Below are 27,593 nucleotides of genomic sequence, written 5' to 3' on the forward strand. Positions count from 1 at the left end.
CAAGTGATTCTCAACAAAATATAAAATACAAAGATAAACTATTTTTGAGAGCTAATATATCTTTAGAGAATGAAAAATCCTCTCTCACACTTTTTCTAAAAGTGAGGTCACAACACCTATATCACAGATTTATTTTCATGTAAAACACCCAAATATTTCTATTCCAACTAATTATTCAGAACATAAGCAGGAAAACAGTTTATTGTTATTATTATTATTATTATCATTATTATGATTATATCCTGATTATTTAGATGGATACCTTTGATGTCTTTGACTCTTATTTAAAACCAATGAAACATTATTTACAAATTAATTTTCTGTACATTATAAACGTTATTAATAAATGGATTTGCTACAAACAAACTTTAAAAAAATATATCAGCTGTTTATAATTAAATATTGCGTCAATTCTACTAAGAGAACCAGTAAAATTGACACGAGTCTGATCATTTTGTTTGCTTGTTTTGTCTATAAAAAGCATGAAGGACAGCAGCTAGATTAGTAGGTGCTATAACTGGAAGTGGAAACAGATTGGATTGTATCCCAGGTTCACACATTAGGAGATAGATAGGTCAATGGAAACCTATTCTGTAACATAAAAACGAATTCATGGCATGTATTACGGGGAATGAAGACTCAACCCCAGAAGTTATGAAAGAGCAGAACCTTATGCTCATCTTATAAGGATCCATAACTTCTCTAGGAATTCAAAGGCTGTGACTGCTCCCCTGTTTACCCTATCAGTGTTCGGTGTTGGTTAATGAAAAACTATGCATGTCAAGCAGAAACCTAGATAGGATCTTCCTAGCCCAAATGGGAGGTTTTCAATTACTTCAAGTATCTCATAAATATTTCATTTTTTACTGTTCAAGCACACCAGTAAGGCTGGTTTCTCTCCTAGGCGGTGCATGAAGTGAAAATCTGGGCCACCACTTCAGCCATTTTATTACAGAGAATGTAATTGATGTCACCTATATTTAAGTTATACGCATTATCTGAATTAGTAATCTATCTGTAGATGAACTAGCAATCCTACTTTTGTACTGACAGATGAAAGGAGTAACTTTAGGGCCAAGTTGTTCGGTATAATTTCTTAAAGTGCCTCTTTTCACTGGTTCTAAAAGGATCTTGGGGTGACTAGCTCATTGTCTGTGTTTGGTCACATGAGCTCCAAACAATGTACATTGCAGATTTTCCCCCTCTGCAAAAGAAAATTTTGTAGATGCTATGTGGAACTCCACTCAGGACCAGTTAATTTTGGCTTCTGTTTTAAACAATAATGACTAAACAATAATGACTGTTCCTTGAAGAACACTATAAAACAATACAGATAAATATACAAAGGGCATAAGGAATATATAACTGGTTTAGATCTGTAAATGATAACCTCAGTACTGTCAGTTTTTACATAAATAAGCTAAGTGTATTTAATACAAGATGATGTAAATAATCTGGAAAGATATATATTCATAATAAAAACGTTTCCGCTGTCCAAAAGGGGGATTATATCATTTAGTTCTCTCTTTATATGATTAGTGTTCAAGGATTACATTAGTATTATGTGCAATGTTTTCTGTCTTTTATAATAGAGTCGAAAGGGAAAAGAACTTCTTTACGAAAATCTTATTTCTGAATATGTGAAACATTTTGGATGAAATTTTTCAGTTAGCTGTTTGATATTACAGAGGAAACTTTAGATAAAATGACAGTGATTTTTTATTAGGTGTGAATAAGCACTAGTAAACTATTAATGCTGGATACCAACCTTTGACTTGTTCCAAAAATATATATGGAAAATAGTCTTGTATTCATAATATTTTCAAAGCCACTGATGAATCCTGTGTAGGATGGTCCAACTCCAAATAAAAAGAATAAGACTGATATATAAAAAAATGTACAGAAATCCAAAAATTCTTAGGATTATCTGGAAATGTTATATTATTTTTACCTGAGATTCTAGCTTCTTTGAATTTCATGAGATTTTTTTGATTGCTCATCTCACTGGGGTAACAATATCACATTTTGTGTTTACATAAACATACAATGGATATTCCTTTCCCTAATCGAACTGAAGCAAAATTTTATGTGTGAAAAGGCTCTTTTAGTTTTATTTGTATTCATTACAAATTACATAAGAAATTCTGACTTTGAAGGCATTCCCAAGTTCTATTAATGAAAAAGAAAATAAAAATCACTAATATTCCAACTAAGTTGAGTTTTATTTTTAAAAAATTTAGTTATTAAAATCTTCTGGTTAGTACTGCTATGAGAAAGAGAAACAAAATTCTTGGAGTCATTTAACAGTTATGACTGATGCTACAGAAGCAGAATATTTCTATCAGAAAGATCATCATGGCTTTGATTTATGATTTTCATTTAGATGGTCTCAATGAGAGTAATGAATTAAGTTGTAATTTGAAATTCAATAAATTGGAATCTTTTCAGCAGAGTTGAGAAGAACACAGTTAGAAGTTCTAAGACACTTAGGGAAACACTTAGGAAATAACTCTTCGTAATTACAGGCAGTGAAATCAACAGCTTAACCCTTCTCTAGACTTTTTTGTCTTTCATGTCACAGATGATATCATTAGCACCATTTCGTATTCACCCATCATTTTACTGAAAAGTGTTTTTAAAGTGACCTACAATAATCACTTTTCAGTTTGTCTCTTGATTTACCTGGAAAGAAGATCACCAGCAAATTTGTGGAGCTGGCCAGATTTTCAAAGGCTATATCTATGCCTGTAGATTAAAGGAGATTGTGGCCAAATCCCTTCTACAGCTAATGCTGTAGAAGAAACATTCGAACTGCATGATCATATAATAAATATAAAAAGCCACAAAACTAAGTGTAGCCAATCTTTTCCTCGCTGCCTGGGTCATTATAATGCTGTATATAACACTTTGTATTGTCTTTCTATATGTCTCATATTAAAGGACCTTCAATATTAATTGAAATCACTATTCAATCTCATGGACTACTCTTTTTTGTAAAAAAAATAAATTAAATGGATCAATTTTCAGTAATAAAATATATATAGAGAAGAAAATAGAGACACTTTTTGTAGATAATAATCTTGCAGAAAAGTTTAGTAAGAAATGCAAGCACTGTGAAGTGCCAGAAAATTTTGGATATAGACTATGTCACTGTGAAAATTTGTCTGCAGTTCTTGTTGTCTAAAAGAAAAACCTGTTTTACAAATCAGTTTATAGATTCTTAAGGCCAGAAGTAACTATACAACCTTCCACATAAAAGAAAGTAATAGAGTTTTATATGTGGTCTTTCCATCAAGTCCCTATTTACCCTATTTAGGTAAACTACCACAGATTTCAGGCAGCTGAGTTTAATACAGTAATAATAAATGACAATGGAACAAACTTATCTTTAGTTCAACTGAAATTTTCAACAGTCATGTTCAACATTCCAGTTTGAATACATCTAGCTTCAACTTCCAACCACCTGACTTCATTGCATGCACAGAAATGAGATTTAAAACTGCTACTTTCTGAAGATTCATCATGCAAATAATTAGTGACTTTTTCTTTGATAAATTATCTAGAAAGACAATAGATTTCATTAAACTCGACTTTTGACAAAACGTGTATCTAGGTTTTCTCTATGATCACAGGAATGAAGTATATAAGGTTTTTTGTCCCATTCTAAGATCAGTGTCAAGGGAAGTGACATTTTCATTAAATAGTCTCTATACCAGACACTTAACTTTTAAAAAGAGTAGAGATTAGTGAGACAATTAAAAACAGACTGCTGAAAAACCTGAGATGTTTCTGAAACATCTACACTGCTATTCAGATCATATTTGAACTCCTACAAAATAAGCCTTTATTATTGATCAGTATCTTTAGAGTGTTGACATCAAAACTGAAGAACCTTGTAATGAGCTCATTATCATGCTGTATTTATAAAAACACCACCTGGTTTTACTCTGTGTATTTATTATGCATCAAACAATCGGTTTACAGCCTTAGCCTCTGTATCTTGTTTGGATTGTATTTTCCCATAATAGAATAGTCATATTTCCAGGGCACACACTGCCTTAAAAAAAGGGTTTTATAAGTGACTTAATCCTTAGTCAAAGAGAGAGAAAAAATGCTGCCTTACAAATTAATCCCCTCCTGCAACAGTGAGAGAAGAGATCTCTAAAACAAAACCACAAACAGAAGTTCCTTACTCAGCTCTACTAAGCTTGTGACATTTGAAACAGTTTCAACCTAAGGTGATCACATTTCCATGTACTTGACAGGAGTTCTCTTAGCAACTGGAAAGCTGTGTTCTCAGTCAGAAACAGAATAAAATCCATCATTCAGACTCCTGCTGCAAGGAAGAGTGGCAGAGTTAAGGTATCTGTTCACATACCTACATTGGACTTCCAGAAAGGCACGAACATACAGAAAGAGTTATGTGCCTTCATCCAGCAGTCTTTTAGCCTCCTTGTGCCGATGTTTATCAGCTCTTGCTAGCATATTTACTTTTCATTAGATTTTCCATATGAAAGAGAAAAAAAGGCTAGTAATTCTTCAGTGATGTCCTTTCTTTACTCCCAGGATATGAACTTCAACATTTAACTTAACTGAACTTTTGTTTCTAGATTTCACAGACATCACATATTTTGAAAAGCAGGCAATCAGATATTTTAATCATAGCTAAATTAAAATTACACAATTAAAAATGAAGTGAATGAAGACCAGATCCAAACTTAACTCTAAACACACAAAAGGTAATGGGATGAAAGATATATTTTATTGGTTTGGATATAAAGTACAAGTCAATACACTGAAGCGCCTGTTTAAAGACTGAAGACTTAAATGCAAATATTAGAGTAAATGGTGGAATCTTGTTTCAAAACATCAAAATAACACCTGTTTGTAATTCACCTGGAATTCAGACACAAATTCCTAATTCAACATACAAAGTATCTCAGGAGGAACAGCTCTGTGCAAATGGATTTCAGTATCTGTCAGTCCGATGATCAAGTAGTTTAATGTCTGATATAACAAAAAAAATTCATATTCTGTGTCTTTAGTAAAATATATGTATACACCCATATAAAAATATTTTATATCATCATTATATCGTAATATACGTCTATTTATTAAGACTTCACTTATTACCACAACTATTGTGCTTGTCAAAGTTTTTGTTGATGAATGTACTCAGTTATTTCTTACCCATTCCTTTTGCTTCTCTAACTTCTTAGTAAGTGTGGTATTTGTGTAGCCGCATTCTAAAGGGAATGAACATCATAAAGATGAGACATTTTTCATCTTGAAAGAAGTGTGAGGACTTCGAGAGATGACCAGTGGAATTAAAAGAATGGTTTCAACAGTTTGTGTGTTCTCTACAAAAGAGTAGCGTGGAAGTGTGCTGCCTTCTAATGATATTCCCCGAAAGTAGGATTTATACAGCTAGTCTTTGGTTGCCTCTCCATAGAATGGCTTCTGTTTGCTGCGATGTTTGATTTGAATGGTGAGATGTAAAACACACCTGTAGAGAAGAGAAACCAGAATATACCTATTTGTTTGAAAATCAGCAAATTGCCACCAAAAGGCATAATCATTTAAATTGTTATAATTTACAGTTACAAACTGTGAATCATATAAAAAATTGTCATAGGACAAATTTTCAAGTTTAGTAAATACGAACAGCTGTTTACAGACCTTTAGGAGCACATATGCTCAGTTCTTGTCAAGTAGATCTAAGTAAAACTAAATTTTCACTTAGGTATTTGTAGTTCAGTATTAAAATACATTCAGATAGGTACTAATGATGCCCAAACATTTTGACATATGACTGCATTGAAAACTCAATACAGCAAACAAAAAAAAAATCTACAATGAGTTTTTACATGCGTATTTTCTCACACATGGGAAAATCTGATTGATGTTCCCTTACAGATAAGACCTAAAACAGTCTGTGAGCATGAATGTTCATGTCCTCTATTTTGCACTCTTATCACATCTTTTTTTTATAACTTATTCACTTCTTTTCACTTCACATAATTTCCTCATTTTTCCTCAAATGCAAAAAAATTTGCATATTTGCTTAGTCATTCTTCTCTTTTATGTCAAATGCATAAATATTTCTTTTACTATTTTCCTTTCACTGTAAAGAGAAAACCAAAACATTGTTATCAAAATGTTTCCTTTTCCCAATGAAACCTACATATTTACACTCTTTCCACACTGAAGTTCTGTCAGAAAATTTTGATAAAACTGGCACATTTTTGTAGATTCTGAAAGGTCATCTAAATCACGCTTTTTTTAATAGAAAGCTGATAAGTAAAAAGAAACCCAAAAACTAAAAACCAAAAACCGAAAGAAAAAATACTCCAGGAAAATCTGTCTCTAATATTTTCTGACAGCTATCAAATTTTCTTTTCTCTTGATTATGCTGTCACTGAGCTCATAAATAATTCATTTTACTTTTATATTTATATTCATATTATAAATATATATAAATCATATGCATATATTTATATTATAAAATAAAACATTCTGTTTTATTTACACTGTGCTGCACTGCAGCAAGGTGGACAACAGGACTACTTTGCTCCAGCATAAGAGTTTTAGATTCTGTAAACACAAAACCAAGCAACCTGTTTAGATACAACATCTCCTTATATTTTTCCTATCAGCAGCTCTTTAGTTTGACATATGGAAGCACTGAATCACCAGAGCTTCTTACATAATCAATAGTAAATGTAATAAGATTTTTCTTTTTCTTTTTCTTTTTTTTTTTTGATTACTCCAGAGGCACTGTCATCTGGGCTTCTCTGAGTAACTAGATAGGTCTTAGCAAATTAAGTCACAAACACTTGTGATGTAGAATAGTTGATCATCTCTCTACCATTTATGTGTTAGGTATTGTTTTGGCTTAGGCCACTTCATCCTCTCCCATATTATTCACCGAATGGCTGCATTGCGTGCACAGAAAGGGATGTGACTGTTCCACCTCTCTGTCTTGTTGTCTGTTTTGGAAGCAATAAGAGATTTCAAAAGTTTGGCATGTCCATCCAAAGTCAGTTGGCTTTAGTGTTGAAAAACTATCCCTGGCACTGTTGGGTTGATTATTAACCTCTGAAACAATCTCCTACGACAGCCAGACACTTATTCTTTGATATTTCAGAGACTTAATTAGATGTTTTACTTCATCTGTTCTGATGTTTGCAATTAATTATTTTCAAGCCTGCTCACTGAAACAGCATCAGGGCATTCTTACAAAGAGGCGGTGCATAAGTAAATAGGTGACAGGCTGGCTGAACACATTCATCACAGCAAGAGGAAGCAGAGAAAGGAAAAGAAGCTCAGAGAAAATGTTGGTCTATTAGAAGAAGCACATTTTTGAATCAAAAATCCCAAGTGATATAACCATATTTTAGGTTTTCTTATTTTTTCATAGGTATTTACACTTCCAGGGCCAAAGTTTGGAATAAAAATTTTTGTAGACTACTGTATGCAGTAGGAGTAGTAAAAAATATATATGCTATATCAGTCCTATTTCTGCATATTGACTTGTCACCATAAAAGGGGAAAAAAAATATAAATTGAAAAAATTACAGTGAGCAGTTGCACATTTTCTCAGCCTTTGTTCTTTTTTTTTTTTCAGAATATGACTAAATTATATATAAATATACAGTAAATGGATCATTCTGGATCTATGCAATAAACTTGAAAAAGTCAAAATACAGACGAGTATTGTGTTTCACCATAATGGAAAATAATACTTCGTCAGTAACCTTTAAAGGAGAAAACTGACAGTATTTCATAAAATAACATTAAAGACGACTTTCTAAGGTATATTCCTCAATCTAAGTTAGATTCCAACCGCTACCCATATAAGCCAATGGAAAAGAAATCTGCATTACCCCAAGCAAGGAGATTTGATTTCTATATTTCACAACACTTTCAACTCATATATTAAACTTAGTGTAAGCTATACTGTTTGTTTTGATTTGGTTTGTTTAAGCATACTCAGGATGCCTAAAGCTTTTTAGTTTTATATATTTATGCATTAACATTCAAATAAATGAATACCATGATGGAAATGCACTCAAGCCTGCAAGAATGTTACTTCATCTGACTTAAAACACTTTATAAACATTTTATTTTTCCTCATCTTTCTCTCCTGGTTGGAAATATTTACTGTTTATTTATGCTGTTTATCAGGTGCTATAAATAGTGTCTAGAAAATAAGGCTGCTAAAAGTTGACATATAGTAATATATGTATTTCTCTTCATGGAACCAGGTCCCTTATTCTTACCCAAATAAAAATTATAAGGGTTGCTAGCACCAAGGAAATATTCTTAATTTTAGGATGCAAAACTGGTATTTATTGAAATGTTTTAAAATATTATCTGAACACTAAATTATTTCCCTAATATCAAATATATGAAGCAAATTTAATTTCACTTTTCTGTCAGAGAAAAATAAAATTTTCAGTACAGCTGTTTTGTTTCCAACCTGTCAGCAACACACCTAGGATCTCAGCTGCTCTGCACGTGCTGTAAGAAATACAATAAGTCTAATCTTCCACTCTAGCCTGGGCATGTCCAGATGAAAAAGTATATATAGAATTCATACCATTTTTACATATTCTGCATCTCTGTTAGCCACATGAAGACCTTTAATGAAGAGAAACAGGTACTTATTTTCTCTCACGATGGAATGAATTGCATTACAGGAACATGTTTCTCTGTGACGATTACAAAAATAACCTCAATAACTACGTCCAGTGTGGATATCTATACACTACATGACAAGTGTTAGATGAAGTAAATCCTATTGGAAGATAAGAGAGAAATTTACATCCATAGTAAAAATGTGAACTTCTACAAAAAGTCTTCATTATATAAATTTTAACATTTCTACAATTATGAAAATATGAAGTAGAAATATGGTAATCCAGCTTTGATATCATTATTGCTAATGAATCTTGGCAATAATGATATTTAAAAATGGGTCTGGAACGAGCCTAGAAAAAACAGTCAGTATGTTCCAATGTGATGTACATTATTTTGTAATTTTATTTTTGTGCATCATGTAATAAGGAATAAGTAAAGTAAAACTGAACGTAGTTATATCATTAGAAGTTCTGGCCTAAACTAGTTGCGGTAGAGACAAACCTTCTCAATGGAGACTACTACACAAAGACTAGACAATGCTAATTAAACCCACTTTCCTCCTCTCTCTCTTTCCCTTCTGTTGATAGCAACTCTGTCTAGGACAAATGTCTGGAATTCAAGAAGGAATTATCTCTGTTTAAAAAACGCCCTATAAATTAAGATTATTATAGTAGTGAAAGAGAACAGATGTGCTTATTTCTATTTTTTAGTTTATCTTTCTTTTGAGAACTTACCTGCCTGAATCTCTTCTTAGTTCCAATTAGTTCTACATGTCATAAATGCATGAGTCTTATGGATTATATTTTTAACTGGAAATATCTTAGCAGAAACAGATCTTGTGTTGTAAAATGCAAACCCCATGGTGTCTTCTGTGTTGACTTTTCATATGGCCAAATTCATTGCATAAGTATACAGGAGGTATGCCAATCTTTTCCTATGTGAAGCCTATCCACTTTCCCTATTATGTTCACATATGGTTAAGATTTATATGAGCCAAAAAAAGAACCCAATTAGCATCTCGTTGACAACTGCAGTATCTAGCATTCAACATGTAGGAATAGATACATTTCTGGAAGAATTTGTAATGGGAGGTTAGAACTCAATTTGCTAGGAAGGCTTTCTGCCCAAGGTGATGGCTCTTTCTCAAAAGCAGTTTCAGTGCTTTCCCCCTCACTCTGCATAGCAAGAGAAGTTTTCAGCCTTGGTCTCTGTTATGCACAGAGATAATATGTTTGCAAACATGTACAATGTCTCCTTGGGCCAGAGATAGTGAGGGAGGAGAGAAAGAAGACATAAAAAAAGTGGTCCATGCATCTGAAATAAACCTTATTTTTAAATCTTCCCCTGCCTTGGCATTCTTGGGAAGAATAACTGCATTTTAAAAACAGCATTAGAATAACAGGATTCCCAGATCAGAACTTAATACAATTTCTGCCCCAAAATCAAATAAATGAACCATATGTGGCTTAAATACTTACAGCAGTTACAAACTGAAAATTGTAGCCTTCATCACTTGCTAGCAAAGTTTTTGCTGTTGTGCTTAATTTGCTGATGAATGTTGTTTCAGATATGAACTTTCCATAACTCTTAAATTACTGGATTATCTTCCTTCAAGTTAATTGTTCATTTTCTGTTGTCAATCTATATTGTTAATTGAATATTTTTTTGATGTATCTATATTAGTTTAGTTTCCAATTTAGATTTCAGTATGGGAAAGTAGACCTAACATATATTAAATTCTGAAATTAGATTGAAAAATCTTCATGACAGTCCCAGAACATCCTTTTTAGAAGATATCAATATCATTGTTTGTTCCAAACAAAAATAAAATATTGATAGGCTGGAAAAAAAAAAAAAGACGAAAAGAAAAACAAGTGCAAATAAACATTATGGGCATTCTTCTTTCCTTGTACTTCTGTGGAAGACATGCAAAAAAACACAGCATGGGTCATTGAAAGATGCTTTCCTAGGCTTTCTTTTCACAGTGAAGGTGACAAGAATCTCAAAATGAAAATAATGAGAGTTTACATTCTTGTTATAAGGAAAGTCTTAATTTATGCTTTGTTATTTGAATGTTCTCTTGGCCTCATTCTTGTTAAAAGTAGAATAATTTCAAATTATTTAGCCTTGTACCTCTCTTGTTTTTAAGTTTATTTTCAATTATTTCTGTTGGTAATTCACTAGGTTTATATTATTACTATTAAAACTTAACATCAGTAAATTGCAATGGTGTTACTATGATATTTCATTCATACGAATAATTTTTCTATTAGCTTTAGCTTATGGTGTGCTAAAGTAATGAAAGCTTAAACAAAAGTTGATGATAATTACAAATTCTTTAGCCCACATATGTGTTATAACTGCTTATGTATCAGTCTTTTGAATCATATCTTTTACTTATGCCTCTAACTAGTATATTCAAGGAAGGTTTAGGTCTACTTACATATGAAGCTTTCCTTAATATGGACCACCTGCTGTGTTTAGTTCACATTTTTTGATAGAAAGGGTATACTCTTGTGACTAACTGTAGGCAAGACATATTCCTCCTGTATCAAGACCTCTTCAAGATTTCTTCACAAGAACACTTATTGTCTCTGTCTTTTTTCTTTTTTTTTTTTCCTTAAGACTTCCTATCTTTCAATTGTTTTTTTTTCTGTTTCTCATCTTAAATTTATATTTGAAGTTTTATTGTCAGAGTCCATCTTTTTTTCCTGCTTATACAGTACTCAGCTGGTCTCCTCTCATGATTAGAGCTTTCAGGCAGCTAATGTCTCTTTTTAGCTGCCAGCAGAACAATTTCTATGTTAAATATAATTTTTAGACACTGCATAACAAGAGGACTTCTCAATTACATTTTGTTCTTCTAGCCTGTTATTAATGAGCAATTATTCACTTGCTATAGGATACAAAAGATAGAACATTCATGCAGCAGAAAAAAATTAAAATCTACTTGAAAGCATCTAATATGTAGTGAAGTCTGTCTTTATAGGAATTTTTATATATATAGGAAACTCACAAATAACACCTTTGTGGGGTTGTAAAATTATCAAGTTTTTTTGTCTTTTCTAAATTTATCTTTACTTAATTGTGTAAGTACTCACCTACCAAGTTTTTGGCAAAACTTGAGTCTGACTTCTGCAGTCCTAAAAAAGAATGGCTTCTTGAGTCTAAAACAGTTGTTCACAGATCCATGATAATAAGGTAGGACCTTGTCCAATTGTAGAACTGACACATTTTCCTTCTGCAAATGACATTTAAAAAATTAGTTTTGGATCCTGCACTTAACAGAAGTGTGGTGGGTTGACCTTGGCTGGATGCCAGGTGCCCACCCAGCTGCTCCATCACTCCCCTTCCCAGAGGGACAGGGGAGAGAGCAAGGTGGAAAAGGGAAAAAAAACCCAACAACTCGTGGGTTAAGACAGTTTATTTAAAGCAAAAAAGCAGAGTGAAAGTTGCACGCACAGAAGCAAAGGATAGCAGGTTTTATTCTCACTTCCCATGAGCAGAGGTGGTCGGCCACTCCCGAGAAGCAGGAACGCCTGATGGTTTCTCAGCAGACAGCCATTAGACAATGAATGCCTGCCCTCCTGCTCCTTCCTTAGCTTTTATATCTGAGCTGATGTCATATGGTCTGGAATATCCCTTTGGTCAGTTTGGGTCAGCTGGTCTTCTTGTATCCCCTCCCAGGATCTTGCCCTCAACTAAGGAAGGAATGTTACAGTGTTGGTGCTGTGCTCAGCAGTAGCCAAAACACCAGTGTGTTATCAGCACCCTTCTAGCTGCTAGTGCAAAGCACAGCACTGTGAGAGCTACCGTGAGGAAATGAACTCCACCTCAGCCAGACCCAATACAAGAAGTTATTCTGTTTCATCTTCAGTTGACATTAGAACTATCTTGGGATTTGTGTTTTGTTCTCCAGAAATGTACTTAGAGTGGACAGTATTGATTAGTAGTCTATACTCTGAATTTTTCTGATAGAGGCATCAGGCCACTGTATTTCATGTGCTATATAACAAAGATAAAATTAGATACACTTATTTCATTTAAATTTAATTTTCCTACATAACTCTCAGTCTTCATTGACGTGGCATTCTCATTCTTTGAATAAGAATGCCCATGACAGCTATCATGAGTTCCAGTTCAAATCAGGAGGAAATTCAAAGATTACGTATTTCTTTGGTCACTTCATTCCCCATTTGGATGTTTTTATTTCCACTGTAGAAGTACCCAGAAATGGATTTTAACCTTGAGAAAAAATTATCATGCATATGCAGAAGAAATGTTTTCCACACATCACTAATATTGAAATTGAGAAAAAAATGTAAAACATAAACTTTCTTTGTTTTATTACTATATGTCATTTCTAAATATACTTTGAAATCTCATTGTTGGTGTTCTTTTTCTCTGTTACAATTGTTTATGTCTTCCCCTGTTTAAATGCAACAACAGTATATCATACATTCAAAATGGGTTTAATTTTTTCCTTCTATTTTTTAAAGGTAACTAGCCATTTAGTAGTTGTAAATTATAAATGAGGAGGAATTTGATTTGATTATGAATTTTTCTCCTAAAAAAAGTTAGTTTCTCTACTGCATATGTATTTCATAAGTCTTTCTTGAAAATAAGTAATGGTTCTACCTTTGTGTTCTATTACTGGGACAATATAGCAAAATAAAAATGGGATGAAAATAAGATTAATTAATATTTTTGATCTTATTATAATAACATCTTATTGGTGACATAGATTGCAATTATATAAGTTTCTTGCTAGGCACAGAGCTCTAACTCATGAAAATTTCATAGAACATAACATGGGATTTTCAGATACCTTATTGAAATGGAACCTTCTAACGACTGAAATACCTGACGTAAGAGTGAATATAGTGAAAAAGAGATAGAGGTAATACATCTGGGCAAGGTATTTTGAAGCTTTGCACATTGTCACAATCATCTACTTTCTTGCAAATAGCACATAAACTGCTACCAATCTGAATGGCTAAATCATTCTGACTCATGAATGTCTATACACATTGAAAATGCTGCATAAAAGAGCAAGATACTAGAAAATTTAGTTTCCAGTCATTTACTGTTGATAAATTTTATCCTCTGAACAAAAATCATTTCAGTGGGATTTAAGTATTGTACTCATGAACAGGACTGGTGCCTACTCACAAATGTTATTTCACACATTGCAGAAAGTTCTCTTCATTTAGTATAGAAGCCTGAGAGAATAATGCCGCTTCATGGCTACATGGTTCTTCATGGTAATATGTTGTGTATACAGCCACCAGTTTATAGCACCTTTATGTAGGAGCTTTCATGAGCACAGGATTCACATTCTGATGCTGACTCTGAAGCTGTAGCTACTTAATGAACTACCCTCAATCTGCCTTTACTATTATCATTATCATTATTAAGCTGACGACTACCATGAATGAACAAGAAAGCTGCTTCAGTGACATCTTTTATTTTGACCCTATTATTGCAGAAACAAATTATTACAGTCACTGATGAGTCAGCTGTTCTGCCTCAGTTCCTTAAACTAAAATTAAACTTTTCTGAAACATGTACATTCTTATTATGCACGAAAAAAAATATTAAAGGATAAAAAGGAAAAAAGCATAATGCTAGTTATCAGTACTTATGAACATCAGACTAGATCTTGTTACTTGATCATTATCAGAAGACCAATGTTATCATTTTCTTATCCTAGCAATAGAATCTGTATGAACGTGGAGGTTAACAACAGAGATTGTAATGTTAGTATCTTTCTGTCTTTTAGTATGACTACTTGGAATTTCTTACCAATTTTTCCCCTTAGATTAGGGAGAAATTTGAGGAAATAGAATGTTTCCTGCCATCTATACTGTAGTCAAACTGGATTACAAATTTTTGAAGGACAAAATGAGAAACAAAATTTTATGTCTTAGTAGGTTGGCAACCATTTTTACCCTGGTGATATCCAAGTTAAAAAGATCACACTAAAAATAAACTTCTGCATATTCTTTGATTGAAAGTTAAATTTTAGGATATTAGAAACATATTAGCTTCTTTAGCAGATTAAACAGATGTCCTAGTTGCAGGGAGGAGGAGCCTAGAGCCATGTGGGCATGACTAGCTTCTATTCTATACACCCACATCATCATGGGGGGCATGGTTTTGGAGGAAAGAAAAAGGTGAATGTACACTGGAAGTGCACCATTTTGTTCCATTTCTTCCTTGTGAAAGTAGCTGGAGACCAGGGCTGAGGCCTCTGTCCCTCTACCACTGCTGTCTGTCCCTTCCCACCCCTAGGGAAGAACACAACTCCAAGCAGTGAACACAGCTGAGCCCATCAGAGTGCGCATGCCACAGCACTGGTGCTTGAAGCAGCTGTGGGAAGTGAAGCGGCAGTGAGCTGAGCCCAGCCAAGCCCAGCCAATTACTGTCAAGTCTCAGTGCCCTGAGCTAGAGGACTGTGACTGCAAGAACGATTGACTCCCTGTCAACGCTGAAATTGTGCAGGATCTGCTACTTCAGCTGGATACTTACAAACCTATGTAAGTAACCTGATGGGATTCATCTAAGAATCCTCAAAGATCTAGCTGATGCCATCAAATACTGTCGAGCTGAGCCAAGAGCAAGCTGAGCAGTGTGGTCCAGGAATGGAGCAGGCAGAGTTGTGAAGGTGACTCCAAAGCAGAGAACACAGCTGAGGGGAGCAGGCAGTGTGGAACAAAGTCAAACCTGAGCAAAGCTGGGTGGTGCAGCATGGAATCGAACCCAAGCAGAGCAGGGCAGTACAGCTCAATGCAGATGATCCAGCTTTTGGGGGGTTTGTTTGTCACTGTTTTTTGCTGTCTTCGGCTAGGGGATGGGGAACGCCAGCTGCAGAGTGTCTTCCATCTTGTCTTTGTTTCAGGACACCACGTGGCACTAGCTGTGGAGAGCGTCCACCATCTTTTCTTTATCTTGGGAACAACTGTATGTCACTGCTAGCTGTGGAATGTCTGTCATCTTGCTTTGACTAGGCAGTCACACAGAACTGAGTCAAGGTGGTGTAAACCACCCTCTTTTTTGTAAACTTTTGTTATAAATATTGCTCCTGTTACTGTGCCTTTCTTATTCCATTGCTGTTTGTTTTCAATAAATAGTTATCTCAACCCATAGTGTCTACCTTTGTCCCTCTCTCACTGGAGGGAGTGAGAGGAAGGGGAGCAGTTTGTTTGGAGTTAAATTCCCCACTGGTTTGGAACCACCACAGCAGAACAAAATGTTTTTCCAAAAAGAATCAAGGGTATCTATGAAGGTAATTTCTTAGAAAGACACAGATTTTTATACTATTGTTCTAGTAAAAATCTATTTGAGATTAAGTATTTTACAACATTCAATTAAATTAACACCACCTATTATCCAACATATCAAGAAGGGATGAATCTCTCAGTAGGCAAACCACTTCTTTTTTTTTTATCCCCCTTCTTAGGCAGTTAGAAAATTCTGGTGTATAAAGCTAAGGTTTTGCGCAGCCACAGATGAGACTCCAGTTCCTGGGGAAGGATCTATTCCATGTATGGATACTTTGAGCTGCAATATATTTAAGGATGAATACACAGCCATTCCATTGCATAAACATCCTTCCTACTACATATGTAATGTGATTACAACAGGATAAAATTAGCATGCTCCTCCACACTATTATTTTCGTTATAAAAAGCAAATGTTTTCTATGTGAAATAGGGATAACTTACACTTTATTTTCCTTTCTATGTGCTTCAGTCAGTCTGAACTACAAGTGTTAGACTCAACATCAAAACTTTTAGCATGGACTAGGATTTTTTTTTAATGGAGTATTTTATGGCTGTTGAGCATCTGATATATTTTAAATTCTGTCTCTCACCAGCTCTGAATGTAGGGCTAAATAATGAACAATCACAGAAATTGGCTCAATTACATGACTGCCAGAGGTAAATGAAGGCTTCAGAATATGGCTTGCAATAAACAGGGTAAGCAAGTTCATTTTCCTCTCAGCACGGTTGAGAGAATAGCATTAAGGTAACATTTCTAAACTCCTTGGATTTTACACTAGGCTCCTGGGTCTAAAGAAGAAGATTTATAACTACCAGTGTGAAAGACCCAAAGAGCTTGTGATTCCAGCAACCACTGAGATGTTATGTCGCAGAACAGAGCCCAGAGAGACTTTCCTTCTCTTACTCCTCTTTAATCAGGTCTCTGATTTTCCCTAAGACAAAGTAAATAAAAGAAGCACTTGCATTTCATTCTGTCCCTTCCAGGCAAGCCACACATGATATGAAAACACCAGAGACACACTAAGAATTGCTTTCTTCTAACAAGAAACTTACCTGTCTAAATTTACTGGAATAAGATAAACAGTAGTATCCTCAAAGTTATATTTTCAGTTTTATTCTCTATTTCATGGTAACACTAATTCCACAGTCCTTAGTGTCATTGCCTTTTGTCATAATAGATTTTTAAAGGAATAGGCCAAATAGTATTTATGTTGAGACACAATAAAGACATACACCGACTAGCTGTAAACAAGCTTCTTGGTGAGAAGATAAAAAAAAGAAATTAGCCTGTGGAGTCCTACACTGCTGTGGCTAGACCACTTTCAGTGCCTAAACTAGCCTAAGTCAGATGGCATTTGCAAATGCAGTGGAGGCAAAGGCTGTTGAAGAGCCAATTTCTAAGCCATATGAAAGCCAGAAGTCAGAAAGAAATTAGAAGTTACTAATACAATTGATAATTAAGAGAAATTCTCAGTATCATTTACATACTTGAGGATACTGACACTGGAAAAGCCTAGTGACACTGAACTCATGTTGTGAACAAACTTTGCCCTATAAATAATAAGCTGTGCTGACAGAAAGAAAGCATTTTCTCCAGTATATATAGTATATATAGGCTACTGTTCATCATCACCCAGGTAGTATAGACAACAGAAAAAATCCATCTCATGCAGAATATGGGACTTTTGCATATTAATGGCTATTTCTTATGCTAAATTATATTTTTTATGTTATGTTGAGAGAGAATTTAATTGAAAAATATTTTTAAAACCTGTGTTACGATAAGGAAATAGACAATCTTGAAAAATATTCAGATACTGCTAGCGAATGGGTATGAGGAAATTTAGATTCTTGCAGCGATAAAGATATCTCCTATAGCTACTATGTGAATGTAACGAATTACTCTTCTTTCAGCTAAGCATAATGTCTAGGAAAGGCACAGTCAAAATGAACTTTCCAAATTGTTTGAAGACAGAAATTCTATTTTGGACTTCTATTTCAACCTAGACTAAAACTAGAATTCTGGGTAAGAGCCATCATTATGAATACATAGGGCAAATGAGTAATTAGAAATAAGATCATAGAGTAATGTCCAACATTATAAATGTCTTTAAGATTCTCATCTGTTAGGTATTTGAAAGCAGTATTAGAAAAAAACACCTATGTGTAGCAAAACGCAGACATCAGGGCCATTGATTTAGCCCTTGATTACTATGCTGTTCCCCAAAAATAAGACTAAGAAAATTATTGCTGGATGTAAGGCTGGAATGTGGTCCCAGAGTGTTTCCATTGAACAACTTCTTACTACATAAGACAATGGTAAAAAGGTAATTAATCACATTCTGAAAGCCAGTGTAGATAAACCATATGCATATTATTTGAACATCTTAATCACAATTTGAAAAAAAAATAAATCTAATGGTAAGTAAATGATTCTGTTGACTATGAAAAACTTCAGTCAATTGAAGGCAGCTACCCATTTCCATACTTAGCTGATTAACTCATTAAAGTGTCAGGAGAAAAATCTTTCAGTAGTTTAGTTTCAGCATTTGGATGTCACCACATGAAACTAACACTTGCAGATAAAGCAAGAACTACTTTTGAGACACCCACAGAGGTTTCAGACCCAATGAATACCTTCGTGAGTCTTGAATGCCCTGGGAATGTTTCAGGAGGTAGTAAATGATCTATTACAAATTTTGAGATGTAAAGATAACTTCACAACTTAGATGACTCAATTTTTTTTCTCATGAAACATAGAAAGAAATCTGGTAAGGGTTAAAAAGAATTTTAGAGTGAGGAAAATGAGTGTTGTTTTGTTAAAAATTAATTAATCTTTTTCAAATACAGAGTTGACAAAGATGAGTTTCTCAAGCATCAGAAAACCAACATTATGAAAGAATGCAAAAGGCAAAGTGATTTGTAAGTTCCACAGAAGATCTGTCTGAAAGTTTACATTGCAGGCAAAACTATGAGATTTCCAGAATGATTTTGTCCAGACTGAGGAACATTTAAAACTTCTGTAGTGCAGAGAGCTGTTGGAAATCAGGAGACCCATGGAGTGCATTGAGGGTAACTTCTGAAGACAGGTAATAGACACCTCTAACCAAAGGGGATGCCATAGTGAACCTGTTCATCACCAGTGCAAGTGAGCTAATTGGTGACATAGATTGGAGGCAGTCTGGACTGTGGTGATTGTACACTAGTGTAGTTTGCAGTCCTGAGGGATATGGGTCAGTTAAAGAGTTAAGTCAGGACACTGAATTTTGGGAAAGCAAAATTCCAGCTGCTCAGGCAAGGAGAAGGCTTAGGTTCCAAACACCTTCTTTCACAGAATCACAAAATATACTGAGTTGGAAGGGACCCACAAAGATCATTGAGTCCAGCTTCTAGATCTGCACAGGACTATCCCCAGCAGTAACACTATGTGTCTGAGAGTATTGTCCAAATGTTTCTTGAACTCTGTCAGGCTTGGTGCTGTGATCACTTCCCTAGCCTGTTCCAGCACCCAGCCACCTGGGTGAAGAACCTTTTCCTAACATTCAACCTAAACCTCCCCTGACACAACTTCAGGCCATTTCCTTGGGTCCTGTCACTGGTCACCACAGAGAAGAGGTCAATGCCTGACCCTTCTCTTCGCCTTACGAGGAAGTTGTAACTGCAATGAGGTCTCCCCTCAGTCTCCCCTTCTTCAGGATGAACAGACTAAGTGACCTCAGCTGCTCCTCATACAGCTTCCCCTCAAGCCCCTTCATGATCTCCTTTGCCCTCTTTTGGATACTCTCTAGCAGCTTAATGTCTTTCTTATACTGTAGTGCCCAAAACTGCACACAATATTCAAGGTGAGGCCGCACCAACGCAGAGCAGAGTGGGAAAATCCCCGCCCTTGACTGGCTGGTGATGCTTTGCCTGATGCCCCCCAGGACACGGTTGGCCCTCCTGGCTGCCAGGGCACTGCTGACTCATATTCAACTTGCCACTGACCAGGACCTCCAGGTCCCTTTCTGTGGCACTACTCTCCAGCATCTCATTCTCCACTCTGTACACACATCTGTGGTTGTTCCATTTCAGGTGCAGGATCTGGCACTTTCCCTTGTTGAATTTCATATGGCTGATAATTTCCCAGTTCTCTAATTTGTCGAAGTCTCTCTGCAGGGCCTCTCTGCCTTCAATGGAGTCAACAGCTCCTCCCAGTTTTGTGACGTCTGCAAATTTGCTTCGTATCCCCTCCAGTCCTGTGTCCTAGCAGTTTATGAAGATGTTCAAGAGCACAGAGCCTAAGATGGAGCCCTAGAGAAGTCCACTAGTGACAGGCCACCAGTCTAATGTTACCCCATTCACTATTACTCTTTGTTCTTTGCCTCAGCCTTCATTGGCAACCTCTCTATCCACACCTCTCAAGTGGATGGACAGCAGGATAGGGACTGGGGGAGCAGAGTCACCCCCCTCTGTAAAAGAAGATCAGGGTTGACACCCTTTCTCATCCAGATCCGGGTCTGGTTGAAAACATAAGGCAAAAAATACGAGAAAGTTTGACAACACCTGACAAACCTGAACCTACATAAGTCTATGGGATCCAATGAGCTGTATCTCAGAGCCCCAAGGGAATTGGCTGATGCAATTGCCAAGCAACTCTCTGCTGTATTTGAAAAGTCATGTCAGTCAGACGAAGTCCCTTTTGAGTGGAAAGAGGGAAACATACCCATTTTTATAAAGGGTAGAAAGGAGGGCCCTGGGAACTACTGACGTGTTGGCTTCACCCCATGCCTGGGAAGATCATGGAACAGATCCTCCTAGAACCCATGCTAAAGCACATGGAGGACAGACAGATGATTCAAGACAGCCAGCGCGGCTTCATCAAAGGCAAGTCCTGCTTGACCAGCCTAATGGTCTTCTACAATGGAGTGACTACATCAGTGGACAAGAGAAGTGCTATGGATGTCATTTATCTGGGCTTCTGTAGGGTCTTTGTCACAATCCCCTGTAGCATCCTCTCTCTAGATTGTTGACGTATGGATTTGATGGCCTGTTTAGTGGGCAAGGAATTGGTTGGATGTTTGTACTTAGACGGTCAACAGTTCAACGTCCAGATGAAAATCAGTGATGAGTGATGTCCTTCAGAGGTCCATACTAGGGCCACCATTGTTTAACATCTTCATCAGTGACAGAGACAGTGGGACTGAGTGCACCCTCAGAAAATTTGCAGGTGACTCCAAGCTGAGGGAGATTAAATCTTAGGGAAAAATTCTTTACTGAAAGGGTGGTAAGGTGTGGGGTTACAAGCAAGTTGCTTGTTGCGTAATGGTCATGGTGTACACTGGGAGTTGAAGTTCTGATGGAAGCTGCAAAAAGATGACCAATTAGAAGTGCCCTGGGAAGAAGCTTTAATGTGATTGGATAGGACTGTGCTGCCCTCTCACGTTGTGTTACGGTTCCTTTTTCGAATATAAGAACTTGTTCAGCCATTAATAAAGGATTGTCCATTTTCCATCATCCCAGGAGGGTCTTGTTTATATCACTGCTACAGTCAGACATTGGAAAAGGCTGACCAGGGAAGTTATGGAATTGCCATCCCTGTAAGTGTTCAAAAGGTGTGTGGATGTGGCACCTGCGGACGTGATTTAGTGATGAACACAGTGGGGCTAGGTTAACTGTTGGACTAGATGATCTTAGAGGTCTTTTCCAATCTTAAGTGTTCTATGAGGGGTGTGGTTGACATGCCTGAGGGACAGGATGCCATCTAGAGGGACCTGGATAAGGTTGAGAAGTAGGCCCTGGGAACTTCATGAGGTTCAACAAGGTCCTGCCTGGGTCAGGGAAATCCCTACTATCATTAAAGTCTGTAAGATGAATGGGTTGAGATCAGTCCTTCTGAGAAGGACTTGGGGGTGTTAGTGGATGAAAAACAGAACATGAACTAGCAAAATGCGCTCATAGCCCTGAAAGCCAACTATATCCTGGGCTGTAACAAAAGAAGCATGGCCAGCACATAGAGGGAATTCATTCTCTCCCTCTGCTCCAGTGAGACCCAAGCTGGAGTACTGCATCCAGATCTGGGGTCTTCAGTACAGGAAAGACATCAAACTATTACAGCAGGTCCAGAGGAAGGTGATAAAGACGGTCAGAAGACTGGAACATCTCTTCTGTGACGAAAAGCTGAGAGAGTTGAGGTTGTTCAGCCTGGAGAAGAGAAGGCTCTGGGAAGGCCTTATTGCAACCCTCCAGTACTTGAAGGAGGCTTATAAGAAAGATGGGAACAGACTTTTTAGCAGGGTCTGTTATAATAGAATAAGGAGTAATGGTTTTAAACTAAAAGAAGGTAGATTCAGACCAACAGAAGGAAGAAATTTTTTACAGTGAAGGTAGTGAAACACTGGGATAGGTTGCCCTGAGAAGTGGTAGGTGCTTCAACCCTGGACACATTCAAGGTCAGACTGGATGGGTCTTCGAACAACCTGTTTAGTAGAAGATCTCATTGCCAGAATGAGATGACTTTTAAAGGTACCTTCAAATTCAAACTATTCTATTATTCCATGATTCTGGAATCATTGAAGAAAGAACTTTTAGGCCATACTGTGTCAGGCATGTCATTGAGTCTAAGTTAGTCACCTTAGGCTGTTTATATTGTTAAACTAGTGTTATGAGTGCTGTAGACTGACAGTTTCTTATCTCCTCTTTAGAATGATATTTGACCACATGAAAGGAAAGATTTTTGTCTCTCCTAATTACAAATATCTACAGGTTCTCTTGAACATCTAAATGCACGTTTTGTAGGAAATAGTTTTGGTCATGTTGTTTTCAATAGTGGTGCTTCTCTCTCTGTATTCTCTAAGGAGAGGCATCAATTTACTAAACTTAGTAATTAAGTTTTTGATGGTTAAACTTAGATGAGATTAGTCTCACACTTGTATTTCTTATTGTACATATATATTAGGTATGGATTTCACAACATATTGAGGCCATAGTGAGATATAATAGGTCCTCATGAAGTCATATTATCTGGGGTAATACTGCTATGGATTTTTTACTTTGCTGAATATTCCATTCTTCATTAGCTTGGCAGGCTGGTAAGCGAAACAAGGTTATTGCTGTTCTCATTTGGGAGAGTGATGACATTCAAATGAGGCTTGTGAAACAGGAAACTAGAATATTACATGGGCTCAGCTACTTGTAGTATTGAAAAACAATTCTAAAGAAGTTTGATTCTGAAATAGAACATAAAGTCCATAAATGAGTGGCCATTGCACCAGCTATTATACTGCTCTGGGGCTAATACCTACTACCTTGCTGGTGGGGACAGTATGCTCAGTCACAACATCAATGACCTGTAGGCAGTCCTGAGACCTGTCTGGACAGAGACCAGCTTACATTTGAATGAATTGCAGAGCGCAGCTATTTCTAAAGCCTATTTGTAAACCTACCTATGCTTTTCTAAAGCTTACTCGTACATTAAGGAATTGATGAGTGAACTTTCCAGTCTCGTCAGCCTTCCAAGCCCTGGTAGTTCTCAAAAAAAACTGACATCATGAACTCCAAAGGCAAAAATGCTAGTTAAAAGTCAGTTTTTAGTAGTCCTTGATAGTGTATTGACAGTTCTTCTGAAAAAAAAATCTGGAATATGCTCTAATATTCTCTTCTTCTTCAAATGAGGAAAGCATGCCTTTGTATTAGTTTTGTGTAAGTATTGAGTATCTTCAAAGGACTGATGTCTTGCAGTACATTTATGCAGTGTCACCAGAACTGGAGATAATTATCTAGGTGAAACAGATTCTTTTCCCCTACAGATTTGGCATATCTCTCAGAGGAAAATAGTGAAGCAGTACAACTTTTTTTAGTGCACATTCAGCTTTAGATTTTAAAGAGCATGGCCTTTTTTGGGGAAAGGTTACATATGAATTGATTCAATATATTATCATACCAAGAAACAGCAAGTGTTCCAATGAATATTTAGGTGATGATATTTCAGTGGCTTTTTTCTCTTCTCTTGACCCACCATTGATCAATTGTAAATCCTAGAAAAATACATCTGGACTTCTCAAAGCAAGTTCTTTAATTCTGGCCCAGATGCTTTTGTCACCTTTAGACTTTGTTGCAAAAAATTGGTTGCCCCTTAAAATGTCATTCCTCTCACTCCTCTCTAGACTTTGCAGTAGCTCACTTGCTTCACGTTAGAAGATTTCTGGGGCACTTGTAATGCTAAGTGTGAGGTCACAAGAGGAACATATTTCCAAGTGACATTTGTAAAAAAAATGCCAGGTTGATGGTCTAAGGGCAGAGTAGGACATCCACTGAAAACACTATTGTATTTCAGAAGGATAACACTACGTAGAAGCTGGGATATTCTGGGTTTGAATTGGGAATTATTTAACTTCCATAGAATCATAGCATCATAGAATAGTTTGAATTGGAAGGGCCCTTAAAGATTATCTAGCTCCAACCACCTTGCCATGTGCAGGGACAACTTTCACTAGACCAGGTTGTTCAAAGCCCCATCCAACCTGGCCTTGAACACTGCCAGGGATTAGGTATTCACAACTTCTCTGGGCAACCTATTCCACTGCCTCACCACCCTCACAGTGAAGAATTTTTTCTCCATAACTAATCTAAATCTGTTCTTTTTAAGTGTAAAGCCACTTCCCTTGTCCTATCTCTCCATGCCCTTGTCAAAATTCCTTCTACTCTCTTCTAGGTCCCCTTTAGGTACTAGAAGGCTGCTCTATGGTCTATATTCTTATGTTGGGGACCTCAGAGCTGAATGATGAATGCTGAGGGACCTGGAGTTGAACACACTACTCCTTTCTCATCCTTATTGCCTTATACAGAAACACAAGTGAGCTCCCTAGACATTCATAGGAACCACAGAGGAGCCATAGGACCCACTGAGATATGCAGTTTATATTTCATCGGTGTGTATTTTACACCACTCTTTCCCAACCTTTCCCAGCATATCAGTTCTCTGATCTGGCCTCCTGTGCAGTTTAAAAGATATAATACCCAAATTTCTCCCACCAAACAGCATTTTTCCTTCTGATCTTTAGATTTCTTTACATCTTCAATTTAGAGAGTCAACTTTCTACCAATTATGTTTCTCACAAAAGTGGACAATCTCCAGAAACTTTACGCATGCCTGTCTGAGCAAATATTAACATGAGTTCTTTGGGGGGGTTCCCCTCTTTTTTGTTACTGTTACAGAAGATTTAGGTAAAAAATATTACTGGAGAAATTACTAAGGAGTTATTTTAAAATAAATTGTTGCAAAGAAATATATTGCAAATAAAATATTTCTAAACATAAGATGTAGTCTATTTTTACAGAAATACATAGAGCTGTACAAACCAGTTACACAAAACTGTGCATATTTAATTTTGATTTCTTAGACTTTTAAGCTTATGTACTAAATATTAAACATCTTAGAAAAGTAACACCTTTTTACGTTATATGTTATTACATCTAATAAAAATGATGCCTCAAAATAACTGATTAAAAGAAGAACTTAGAATGTGCCTTGATTGTTTTTTTAACTTTTTGGGATATAGCCAGATGCTGGTTTACAGAACAGCTGGAGCTGTTCAGCAGATGACAGCTCCATTGCTGTTAGTTATCATTCCTCACTTGAGATGTGATAACTGGATTCATGACTACTGCCGGCCCATTTCAGGCCAAATAAACCAGATTGTTTTAAGGAAGCAACGCAAGTCATTTAGGCAAACTCAATTTACTTATACTGAACTGAACTAAGAATGAACCCAGAAACATACCCACATTTATTCCATCTAATTCCACTGCAGTGCAAAACCAAAAAGCCCAGGACTCCTATACAGACATTGAAGAGGAGGAGAGGCACTTCTAGAAGGTGATTCTTTCCATCTGAATCACTACATGTAAATGCTTCAATCTCTTTATCAGCTATCAGAAAAGTCTGAGCTATTAGATTCAACAACCATAAAGGCATACAAGTTGATTCCTGTAGTTAGTTAGAATAAATTAAACTCTCAAAGACTGCTTCACATATGAGGGTAATATGTGAGGTGTTTAGTGGATGAGGAGTAATTCCTTCTTAAACAATTGCAGCTGTAGCAGGCAAGTTCTTTATAACTGATATATTAACTTTTCCATAGGTCTCTAAGACAAAGTCATATTGTGACTGCTTGCAACCCATATTAAATGCTTGCTTTTAAAATACAATTGTACCTTTACATCCCTTCTGAAAAAAATACCCAGATGTAACTGTAAGCTTCTGGGAAGGGTTGTATGAAAAAAATTATTCATTTAATGTGTACCACTTTGTGGGATGCTCTACTTTTTCTCTGTATGGTAAATCCATCCCACAAACTAGTAAAAGGGAAAAGGTAAGACACACGTTCTGCATGCCTGCTTACTTTCCTTTGATTACTTTAGGAGGAGTGGAAGGGTTAAATAGTTCAGGAAAGTTGAAAGAAAACAGTTTTAAGCAACTGGATCATGAAGCTAATTACTTCTATTTATACTTACTGCTATATTAATGCTAGTATTATTTAAAATAGATTAGGTATGGCTATGTCTTCATTGGATAATTAGCTGAAGTGATGTGGGTACTTAAACTGTATTTAAACAGAAACATTCAAGCCATTCAAGTCTTCACTCTCTATGTCGCAAGAAAATTACATTATAAAAGTTTTCTGTTACAATACCTGACATTCTCTAGGCTTCTTCTAGTGAATGTGGAAGAGCTTACTTTTCTGATGGAAGAAAGTGACCTTATTGCGAGAAGGCTGTGAAGCTGTTTAGCAGATATCCTCAGTAAAAAGTGATCATCTTGCTAATTGCAGTAAGAATACCAGTCAGGCTTAATTAGTTCCACAAAGTAAGCTACCTGTCAAAATGAAAAGCCAAAGATTTCACTGGTCTGGAGGAAAGCACCTAATCTTGTTTTTCTATGAGCTGTTGAGCTAATCTAATATCTCACTGACGACAAAACGGAGAGCCTTGGTCCTCTGCCTTTCCTTGTGGCAGTCTGGGTGCTTGTTGGATGCACTGTTCACTAATCCAAAAGAAAACTATTCTTTTTGGTTGGTTGGGATTTTTGGTTAGTTTTCTTCAAAACTGGCCATTTTAACTGGATCATGGTCTTTCAGCCATGAAAACAGTGGACATTGTTTTTCAGTAGACATTGTCTTTCAATAAAAACAGTGCACATTGCCAATATTGGAATGGAGAGGGGAGGAGAATAGAGGGAGAGGAGAGGGAGAGGACAGGGGTAAGAAAAAGAGGAAGAAAGGGATATGCTATTGCTGCTGACCCGCTACGGTACCAATGAGTGTGTAGTGGTAACTGTGTGCAGAATTTCTTTTACACTTGTTACACCTCAGATTTTAAGTTACAAGCTGCTCAGAGCAGCTACATTTATTTAAGACTTTTAAAAATTCTTTTGGTTTGTTATTACCTCGTGTTCACATACAGAGAAAACGCTACTATGCTATCTCTAAGAGAATTTCTTTTAATTAGATGAGAGTAATAAGGTATTTTGGTGAAAGGTTTTACATATAGCAGGTAATATAACTGAAGAAAAGCATCTACTAAAACACCCAGTACAGAGACGCAAAAACACACACTACAGACAATCAATATACCAGCTTTAGTAAAACACAGTTCATTGGTTTTAAGTTACCCACAGGAGAAGAAAAA

General features: G+C 36.1%; 1 long non-coding RNA gene across 2 annotated transcripts; it reads right to left on the reverse strand.

The window, feature by feature from the left end:
• Positions 1–4,600: 4,600 nt before the first annotated feature.
• Positions 4,601–27,389, reverse strand: LOC127467204 (uncharacterized). Of its 2 annotated transcripts, XR_007903003.1 has the most exons (4): positions 26,600–27,389; positions 15,370–15,562; positions 11,745–11,884; positions 4,601–5,506 (listed from the first exon to the last, which is right to left on the reverse strand). It is a non-coding gene; the product is annotated as an uncharacterized LOC127467204 (long non-coding RNA). The 2 variants fall into 2 exon arrangements; XR_007903002.1 differs by lacking the exon at positions 26,600–27,389 and having other exon boundaries at positions 15,370–16,111.
• Positions 27,390–27,593: the final 204 nt, after the last annotated feature.

The sequence above is a fragment of the Manacus candei genome, unplaced genomic scaffold (assembly GCF_025592945.1).
Source record: "Manacus candei isolate 608988 ecotype Guabito, Panama unplaced genomic scaffold, ASM2559294v1 h1tg000014l, whole genome shotgun sequence".
Classification (NCBI taxonomy): domain Eukaryota; kingdom Metazoa; phylum Chordata; class Aves; order Passeriformes; family Pipridae; genus Manacus; species Manacus candei.